This window comes from Oncorhynchus mykiss, chromosome 7, assembly GCF_013265735.2.
Source record: "Oncorhynchus mykiss isolate Arlee chromosome 7, USDA_OmykA_1.1, whole genome shotgun sequence".
In the NCBI taxonomy this organism is placed as follows: Eukaryota; Metazoa; Chordata; class Actinopteri; order Salmoniformes; family Salmonidae; genus Oncorhynchus; species Oncorhynchus mykiss.
This window is the reverse complement of record NC_048571.1, coordinates 17,306,074-17,316,750: the sequence shown is the minus strand read 5'-3', so window position 1 is coordinate 17,316,750 and position 10,677 is coordinate 17,306,074. Positions and strand designations below refer to the sequence as shown.

The 10,677-nt window shown below is 42.3% G+C and overlaps 1 long non-coding RNA gene across 1 annotated transcript; it reads left to right on the top strand.

Moving 5' to 3' along the window:
* The first annotated feature begins 4,019 nt into the window (after window positions 1-4,019).
* LOC110527097 lies at window positions 4,020-7,299 on the top strand. Its single transcript, XR_005052701.1, has 3 exons — window positions 4,020-4,042; window positions 4,144-4,205; window positions 6,809-7,299. It is a non-coding gene; the product is annotated as an uncharacterized LOC110527097 (long non-coding RNA).
* The last annotated feature ends 3,378 nt before the right edge of the window (window positions 7,300-10,677 follow it).

The following is a 10,677-nucleotide window of genomic DNA, read 5'->3' as shown; positions in this document are numbered from 1 at the left end:
AAATGGGGAGATCCCTTGCTTTGATGTTGAATCCCTGTATACTAAAATCCCCCTCCAGAGACACACTGTCTTAGTCAATGACCCAATGGCACACCCCCTAGAACTTGCTGAGATTGTCAAACATGAAAAGGTTCTTAGTCAGAACAATGACATGTTCATTCAACAGAAGGGAACTGCTATGGGTAGTAAAATGGCACCAAATCATTCCAATCTGCATGCGGGTTTGTTTGAGAAGAATGTGAAGAATTTCAGTCCTAACAATTCGTTCTTGCGTCATATCAGACTCTGGAAATGCTTCATTGATGATGTATTTCTTCAACTCCAGGGAACAGCAGATACAAGCAGTCAACATTTTAAATTCACGCTAGCCTTTGATGCGCAAGGTTTCTTTACATTATGATTAAGGGGGGGGGGGGGGGGGGGGGGGGGGGTAGCACGGATCTATACAGGAAGCCGTAGGACAGGAATTCCCTGTTACTCGGAGACAGCTTCCACCCCACACCCCTAAAAAAATTTGCCAATACAGTTGCACATGCAGGATTTGTTGTACACAGAGTGACTGGTTTTTCAAATGTCTGTTGTCCTGTGGCTTCCATTTCTCAATTATCCAACCTTACCAACCTCAATCCAACCTTACCACGTCACAGCAAGCTTCTGCCCAAACATGGACCCAGCAGAGATCACCCAGATCAAGGATGTTGTAACCCACCAAGGAGTACTGATGGGGCGGCAGCAAGAACAACTCTCCCAAATATCAGAGACCCTCCGGGCACTTACCAACTCACTCCAACCACAGTCCAACCCCAACCCAGGAGGAGCCAATGTCCAGGTTTCATCGGCCAGGGCTACAGGAATCGCCGTAGCTCCTCCAGGGAACCTGCACTAGGAACCCAAGATCCCAGCCCCCGAGCGGTGTGACGGCCACCCGGGAGGATGCAAGGGGTTCCTCACTCAGTGTTCTCTGGTGTTCAAGCTACAGTCCTCCTAGTTCAACACCGGGGTGATAATCTATTATTGAGAAGAGAATTGTATTGGATTCACCGTTGGTGAACCATGTCTCCTAGAGGTCTGAACCAAGAGTTTAATATCAGACCATTTCTTACATGAATATGTCACTTTGATTTGTCATGCCTTCTGTCATGGTTCCACCTGTCACCAGAGGGTGGCAGAGACCATCCTAGAGACATTAACGCCACTCAGGTGTGTCAAATTTACTCATTATGATTTCCCTGTTAAAAGAGGTGTGTGCCTTGTGTGCTTGTTTTCTGAGAGAGGGATTATTATGATAATCATTTTAAAAAATCAAAAAATGCAATGGCGTTGATACAAGTAACCTTCCCAGCTCACTTCCCACAATATTTTTACTGTCAGACCCAGGATTCAAATTTGCAACTTTCCAGTTGCTGGCTCACCTCTGTCCCCGCTAGGAAACACGCCTCCCTAAAATAACTAAATAACCTCGAGTACAGTTGAGTCATTTTGAGGGGGCTATGCCAGCCTGAAGTTTCTGTTTTGAGTTACTAGCTCCTCTGAACAGTCACTATTGTGGGCTAATTTCTCTCTTTGTGTCAGTAACTAGAGCCAGTCAAGTAGAATAATAAATGACATCTGAAATTGTAAATGGGAGTTGAACCTGTGAGGAGTGAATCAGTCTCAAGAAAACCATTTACACTAAACTATTACAGACGGCTATGCATTGACCATGTGCACCTCTATAAACAAAGTGATGTGGTGTGTGGCCCATTTTAAAACCCCTGACAACAGTATTTAAGTCACCTGGATGTGTTGCCGGAGTCTTAGACAGGACAACAATATGTCACCCTTCTCATATGAACACAGTATGGCTTGTCAAAGGCATGGTTCTTCACCTGGTGACTGACTTTCATGTAGGGTGATTTTCCACTTTATTTTAAAAGCATTTTTAGTAAGCTTAATCTGTGCCTAGGAAACCAGCACATAAAGTTCAGCTTCATTCAGAAAAGTGTCAAATAAAAACTAATGTCAAAATAATCTCTTTTAATAGTGGGATTCTACAGTTGAGAGAATGCAACTTCAAATCAAATTGTATTAGTCATATGTGCCGAATACAACCGGTGTAGACCTTACAGTAAAATGCTTACTTGCGAGCCCCTAACCAACAGTGCAGTTTAAAAAATATATAAGAATAAGAGAAGAGTAGCAGTAAAAAAAATAACAATATATACAAGTTAGATGAGGTAGTATGTACATGTAGGTAGAGTTATTAAAGTGACTATGCATAGATGACAACAGAGTGGCAGTGGTGTGGAGAGGGGAGGGGTGTGGGGGCAATGCAAAAAGTCTGGGTAGCCATTTGACTAGATGTTCAGGAGTCTTATGGCTTGGGGGTAGAAGCTGCTTAGAAGCCTCTTGAACCTAGACTTGGCGCTCCGGTACTGCGTGGTATCAGAGAGAACAATCTATGACTATGGTGGCTGGAGTCTTCGACAATTTGTAGGGCCTCCCTCTGACACCGCCTAGTATAGAGGTCCTGATGGCAGGAAGCTTGGCCCCAGTGATGTACTGGGCCGTTCGCACTACCCTCTGTAGTGCCTTGCGGTCGGAGGCCGAGCAGTTGCCATACCAGGCAGTGATGCAACCAGTCAGGATGATGCAGCTGTTGAACCTTTTGAGGTTCTGAGGACCCATGCCAAATCTTTTCAGTCTCCTGAGGGGGAATAGGTTTTGTCGTGCCCGCTTCATGACTGTCATGGTGTGCTTGGACCATGTTAGTTTGTTGGTGATGTGGACACCAAGTAACTTGAAGCTCTCAACCTGCTCCACTGCAGCCCCGTCGTTGAGAATGGGGGTGTGCTCAGTCCTCTTTTTCCTGTTGTCCACAATCATCTCCTCTGTCTTGAACACGTTGAGGGAGAGGTTGTTGTCCTGGCACCAGTGGATGGCCAGGGGTCCAGAACATAATTACAAATCATTTGCAGACTGCAAATTGACCACAAGAAGCGCAAACCGATGTAATATTTGATGGCAGGTAGCCTAGTGGTTAAGAGTGTTGGGTCACTGGTTCAAATCCCTGAGCTGACTAGGTGAAAAATCTGTTGGTGTGCCCTTGAGCAAGGAACTTTACCCTAGTCGCTCTGGATAAGAGCATCTGCTAAAACATAATCACACCTATACTTTCCATGACATAGACTGACCTGATGAAAGCTATGATCTCTTATTGATATCACTTCCTATATCTACTTCAATCAGTGTAGATGAAGGGGAGGAGACAGCTTAAAGAAGGATTTTTAAGCTTCGAGACAATTGGGGCATGTGTGTGCCATTCAGAGGGTGAATGGGCAAGACAAAAGATTTAAGTGCCTTTGAACGAGGGATGGTAGTAGGTGCCAGGAACGGTAACGCTGATCAGTTTTTCATGCTAAACAGTCTCCTGTATGTACTAAGAACGGTCCACCACCCAGAGGACATCCAGCCAACTTGACAACTGTGGGAAGCATTGGAGTAAACATGGGCCAGCTTGTAGAGTCCACGCCCTGACAAATTGAGGCTGTTCTAAGGGTGCATGTCTCTCTATTATGCGTGGGAATACTTTGGAACATAAAGAAAGAACCATAAAAAGGGTTCTATATAGCCCCAAAAAGGGTTGTAACCATAGAAGAACCCTCTATAGAACCTTTTTTAATGGTTCCTTATAGAACTGTAGGAAAGGGTTCTTTATTGCACCATGCAGGTTCCATTTAGAACCATATGAGCATGGTTCTTTATAGCATTGGACGAAGTCTCTCCATCGTGAACCGCCGAAAGACTTCAGACACTCGGGCAAGGACACCAATCACAAGCCACTGGCAAAAGAAAATGGCATGTATTCCCTCAAGTTTTTGTGTAATATGTATAGCTAGCATTGACATGAAAAACGAACACACAGAATAACACACTACAGGTCAATATTTAGATACATTTTGTTGGATTTCCAGTCAATGACAAGTTCTTCTGGTTACAGCAAAAATTCCTGGAGTTGTTTACAAGTGGTCCGAGAAGCAGAAGAGGCCAAATGAAATTGAAGGTAAGTCGCAGGCTATGCCAGCCTCGCATGGTAGGCTAGTTTTACAATTGCCAATGATTTCCCAGTATTTCAAACTGTTGTACATGTATTTTTCCTTTTAGAAAAATCTCAGACCTAGACTGACTGACTGTTGGGTTCTGATTGGAATCATCTAGATGAAAGGGTATTATGTTATTTTAGGAGCTGAGTAGTGAATGCAAATGTATCATGTTATTTTAAACAGGCCAGTGAGTCTGGGTCAATATGACCTAAGCAAACTTGGGAGTCAAAGTGAGAGGGGTGACAGAGAATAGGGTTGACAGAAAATAGGGGTGACAGAGAATAGGGGTGACAGAGAATAGGGGTGACAGAAAATAGGTGTGAAAGAGAATAGGGGTGACAGAGAACTGGGGTGAACAGACCGGTGTATTTCCCAACTCTCACAGGATGTGACTTAAAACATTACCATGTGTAATTGATAAGCGTCATTCCATTTGATTTCAATCACGTTTTGACCAGTCAAACGTGGAAAGATTTGTTCAAATCGAGAGAGGTGCAGTCAAATGGAACGACCCATAAAGTCAAGGGAAAGCTTGGGGAAGATGTACAGTGCCTTGCGAAAGTATTCGGCCCCCTTGAACTTTGCGACCTTTTGCCACATTTCAGGCTTCAAACATAAAGATATAAAACTGTATTTTTTTGTGAAGAATCAACAACAAGTGGGAGACAATCATGAAGTGGAATGACATTTATTGGATATTTCAAACTGTTTTAACAAATCAAAAACAGAAAAATTGGGCGTACAAAATTATTCAGCCCCCTTAAGTTAATACTTTGTGGTGCCACCTTTTGCTGTGATTACAGCTGTAAGTCGCTTGGGGTATGTCTCTATCAGTTTTGCACATCGAGAGACTGACATTTTTTCCCATTCCTCCTTGCAAAACAACTCGAGCTCAGTGAGGTTGGATGGAGAGCATTTGTGAACAGCAGTTTTCAGTTCTTTCCACAGATTCTCGATTGGATTCAGGTCTGGACTTTGACTTGGCCATTCTAACACCTGGATATGTTTATTTTTGAACCATTCCATTGTAGATTTTGCTTTATGTTTTGGATCATTGTCTTGTTGGAAGACAAATCTCCGTCCCAGTCTCAGGTCTTTTGCAGACTCCATCAGGTTTTCTTCCAGAATGGTCCTGTATTTAGCTCCATCCATCTTCCCATCAATTTTAACCATCTTCCCTGTCCCTGCTGAAGAAAAGCAGGCCCAAACCATGATGCTGCCACCACCATGTTTGACAGTGGGGATGGTGTGTTCAGCTGTGTTGCTTTTACGCCAAACATAACATTTTGCATTGTTGCCAAAAAGTTCAATTTTGGTTTCATCTGACCAGAGCACCTTCTTCCACATGTTTGGTGTGTCTCCCAGGTGGCTTGTGGCAAAGTTTAACCAACACTTTTTATGGATATCTTTAAGAAATGGCTTTCTTCTTGCCACTCTTCCATAAAGGTCAGATTTGTGCAATATACGACTGATTGTTGTCCTATGGACAGAGTCTCCCACCACAGCTGTAGATCTCTGCAGTTCATCCAGAGTGATCATGGGCCTCTTGGCTGCATCTCTGATCAGTCTTCTCCTTGTATGAGCTGAAAGTTTAGAGGGACGGCCAGGTCTTGGTAGATTTGCAGTGGTCTGAAACTCCTTCCATTTCAATATTATCGCTTGCACAGTGCTCCTTGGGATGTTTAAAGCTTGGGAAATCTTTTTGTATCCAAATCCGGCTTTAAACTTCTTCACAACAGTATCTCGGACCTGCCTGGTGTGTTCCTTGTTCTTCATGATGCTCTCTGCGCTTTTAACGGACCTCTGAGACTATCACAGTGCAGGTGCATTTATACGGAGAATGATTACACACAGGTGGATTGTATTTATCATCATTAGTCATTTAGGTCAACATTGGATCATTCAGAGATCCTCACTGAACTTCTGGAGAGAGTTTGCTGCACTGAAAGTAAAGGGGCTGAATAATTTTGCACGCCCAATTTTTCAGTTTTTGATTTGTTAAAAAAGTTTGAAATATCCAATAAATGTCGTTCCACTTCATGATTGTGTCCCACTTGTTGTTGATTCTTCACAAAAAAATACAGTTTTATATCTTTATGTTTGAAGCCTGAAATGTGGCAAAAGGTCGCAAAGTTCAAGGGGGCCGAATACTTTCGCAAGGCACTGTACTTGTTCAAAGTGCGCAAAAACTTTACTAGAAAATCTGCCTTATCGATGAGACCGTCAATACCAACTTGTTAGGTAACTGAAACCTATGTAAGTGTGACTTGTGTTGACTGGGTTGGAACATGTTCTGTTCATGCTCTTGAGTATATTCTGAGGCAGTGTTCTCAGGATCCTGTGTACGTTCAATAGATTTTTGAACTGAAAAGTTGCCTTACTGATCCTTCATCTCCACTTGGAAAGCCAGTAGCTGGGTGACGACTATTTCCTGCAGTGCTAATGTGAATATTTCTCACCTTCTCACTTATGCTTGCCTCCATCCAGGTTCCTCTCTGAATGCAAGTCACGGTCACCATCCAGGTTCCTCTCAGAATGCAAGTCCTCGTCACGGTCACCATCCAGGTTCCTCTCAGAATGCAAGCCCCTTCACGGTCACCATCCAGGTTCCTCTCTGAATGCAAGTCACGGTCACCATCCAGGTTCCTCTCAGAATGCAAGTCCTCGTCACGGTCACCATCCAGGTTCCTCTCAGAATGCAAGCCCCCTTCACGGTCACCATCCAGGTTCCTCTCTGAATGCAAGCCCCCTTCACGGTCACCATCCAGGTTCCTCTCAGAATGCAAGTCACGGTCACCATCCAGGTTCCTCTCTGAATTCAAGCCCCCTTCACGGTCACCATCCAGGTTCCTCTCAGAAATCAAGTCACGGTCACCATCCAGGTTCCTCTCAGAATGCAAGTCCTCGTCACGGTCACCATCCAGGTTCCTCTCAGAATGCAAGTCCCCGTCACGGTCACTGTCCACGTTCCTCTCAGAATGTAAGCCCCCTCGTGGTCACCATTCATCCTCCAGCCAGGGGAGAAGAGATGAGCCAACAGCCAGGCACCATAGCTCTCCCATGGATGAATGGAACAAGCGGTGGTCAGGAGAGACGTGATTCGTAAGCATATCAGTTGGCCATGACAGGATACACCAGACAGAACAGTAGTTGATGTCAACCTGCAAAGACAATACTTTTCCCTCAAACCTGACATCGTGCCTATGCTGTTCTTTAACTTTTATCTTGAAACCCTACATATTTAGGCTACATTATGCCGTTTACTTTACTACATCTTTTCATCTGATTTTAAATGAATAAACGTTTGATTTCTCTCCCTAATTAATAGGTTTGGTTAGCTGTGGTGGAAGCAGTCAGAAGTGTGTATTATATAGTATGTACATGTGTTATTGTTACTCTTGACACCTAAGGGTGATTGGTGTTTGGTTACCTGTATTCCTATAGTATTGTTTGCCTACATTGTTAGGACACCATCATAGTGATGGTATTGGACATTGTTTGTTTACAGTGGGGGTTTTTAAAAACTATTTCTATTGCAACCAGAACCAAAACTTAAGGGAAGAAACCCGACAACTTTTATTTTTAATTTTTAATACGTTCTTTTTTAACACTGGTGGTAAAGTGGGTAAATGTATCATGGATATTTGCATTAAATGATGTTTGAAAGCCATTATGTCGCTTTGTTTGATGTGATTTCTTGCACTGGTTTATAGTTTTGTGGCCATAGATGATGTTTCAGGTATTGAGGAATGTATGTACTTTACAGGTCACTGGTTTATAGTTTTGTGGCCATAGATGATGTTTCAGGTATTGAGGAATGTATGTACTTTACAGGTCACTGGTTTTATACTACGTCTTAAAGTTGTTTTGATGCTGTATTGTTTAATTGTTTATGTACACCTCTGTTTACTGTATTGTTATGGCACTGAAATAATATAAATATAGAAAATATGTTTTTGTTGATGCCTGTCTTCTCAGAGTACACAACATCCAATGAAGGTAATTGTTATCATTTACCCCCACCACCAGGCGAAGACCACAATTAAGACACAGTTACACCACCAGAGGGAAGCAAAGTACAATATTAATGTTCCTTTCATTTCAGTCACTTGCTTGTGCAAGGCTTCTCCAATGTGTTGAGACTTAAGATGTAAAAATAAATGCACACCTGTTTAGGCGAGGTGCTGGCTAGCGGAGTAGAAAACTTGAAAATAAAGGAGAGCTGCACTCTTAAGAGCTCAGATGCAAAAATGTAATGTCCAACATTTCGACAGACAAGCTGTCTTCATCAGGGTATAATCACAAACACTGCAGGGTGACTCGTTTATGGTGTCAAAAGACACACACAGGTGTCTGTAATCATGGCCAAGTATGGCCTAATATCATTGTTTAATTCTCAAATATTAAAATGACATACAAAAAAACAAATGGATAGCATACAATCATAGATTGAATTTAGACTACAAACAATTACAATGGCAAAGTCACAATCACAAGAATGTATTTAGATCAAAATCTACATTCTCATCAGTACAAGATCACTGCTTACAAATTAGATTTTTAGATCTCATAGTGAGTTGAAAAGTCCTAATCTTACATACTTAAGGTCAGCATGCCTTGGACTCTTGTTTTCCTCAATGCAGGAGGAAATTTACTTAACTTGGCAAGTCAGATAAGAACACATTCTTATTTACAAAGACAACTTAACGAGGAACAGTAGGTTAACTGCCTTGTTCAGAACAGATTTTTAACTTCTCAGCTTGGGGATTTGATCCAGCAACCTCTCGGTTACTGACTCAACTCTCTAACCACTAGGCTACCTGCCGCCCCCTTACCTTCTTGGTAGGCTACAGGGTTATGTACATGGCTGACCTGGCCAGAGATTGGAGGGTTAAAATCCAACTAGTATTTGTTGGGGAAATTTCCAGCTCTTTGGTAATTTTCCTGTACCCATGTTGGAGAGTCTCCAGTCACCTGGTGATTTTCCAGTACCTATACTATTTCCCTTTGAGGTAGGAAGAAGAAGCAATATAAGGTTAAATATTAGATGTGTAAGCAGAATGAAGGTGGAAACCATGTGAATGTGCAGGAGTGGTCCAACATAGAGTTAACCATTAGACATGAAGAAACAGAACTAAGAGGTATCTTTGTGAACATGCTAAGCTGAGCTAACATAGACCAGACTGTTAGGACTGACACATAGAATCTAGTCAAGGCTACTAGACAGGTACATGGGTTATTCATTTCCAAGTGACACAGACCTGAACTGGTGTGGGACGTGACTGTACATCTTTACCAACCAATACAGGGGCCACAACAGGGGCCACAACAGGGGCCACAAACTATGTATATGTAGTGGGAAGACATGGTTGTATTAATAAAAAGCTATTGGAAATGTACTTATAATGGGAACATATATATACAGTATGTAATAAATGTATAATTCTTTATAGTAAATCGGTGGTGACGCCACCAATATAACCTAAACTGAGTCAGATGTGGGCGTAAACAAGCCAGAATTAAAACCAAAAGATCATGGTGGCCCAAGGGGAGTTCATCATTTACATAGAAAGGAGGGAACATGTATGTAATCTACAAAATTAAGAGTGTCATTATCTGGTGGAAATGCATAAATACTGATGTTTTGAACAAGAGAAGTCAGTTGTTCCATGGAATTCTGTTACTTTTGTAATAAAGCATTTTTGAATGTACAAGTTCCGGTATCTGAGAAATATTTAATTCAGTATTTCCACGACATATTCACGCAATCCATGAGAGAATTATGGAGTCATGTAATAGTAGCCTTTCTCCTCCACCCTCCTCCCTGTCCTCCCCTCTTACTCCGTGGACAGGAAGACAGGTTCTCAGCCAGGGTTTATAATATCCCACTGTCCTCTGAATGGCTGTAAATGAGCTGTGTGTGTTTTGATCTCAGCAGGTGTCAGAGGAGAGGCGCTGTGCTGTGGAGGAAAGGGCCCTTCCCATTGTGTCTGTTGCATGGATTAGGAATATCGGGGAATAACAGGCTAAATACTGTATGTTATGCCCACCTCATGAGATAATATCCATAAAACATTTTAATTAACTAAATCAATTCAGAGAAAATTAAACATAGCCTGCAGCATGCAACATATTTATTAATATGTATACTACATACAGTGTACATTTTACACCCAATTTACCTAATTAATGCTGTCTGCGCTGCCACGCGATAGTGTGACTGACTATATGTAGATGCGTTCTCGTCTGATGCTTTAACAGTTCTTTCGAGACGTCAGAATTACCTCCCGGTATGTCGAAAAGGGACCAATACTATGATCTTATCACGCTCCCTTTGGCTATATTCAAAGTAATCTTGTTTAGGTCTATGACCAGTGTCAGGAAAATAATGATCATTCTGCATCGTTTTAGAGCTTTTTTTTTGTCAGTAGGGTGCTGTTTACTGGGTAACAGAACAATCTAGAGGAAAAAGAAACGCACACCTATGTAGGCGAGGTGCTGGCTAGCGGAGTAGAAAACTTGAAAATAACAGAGAGACGCACACTCTAAGAGCTCAGATGCAAAAATGTAATGTCCAACATTTCGACAGACACGC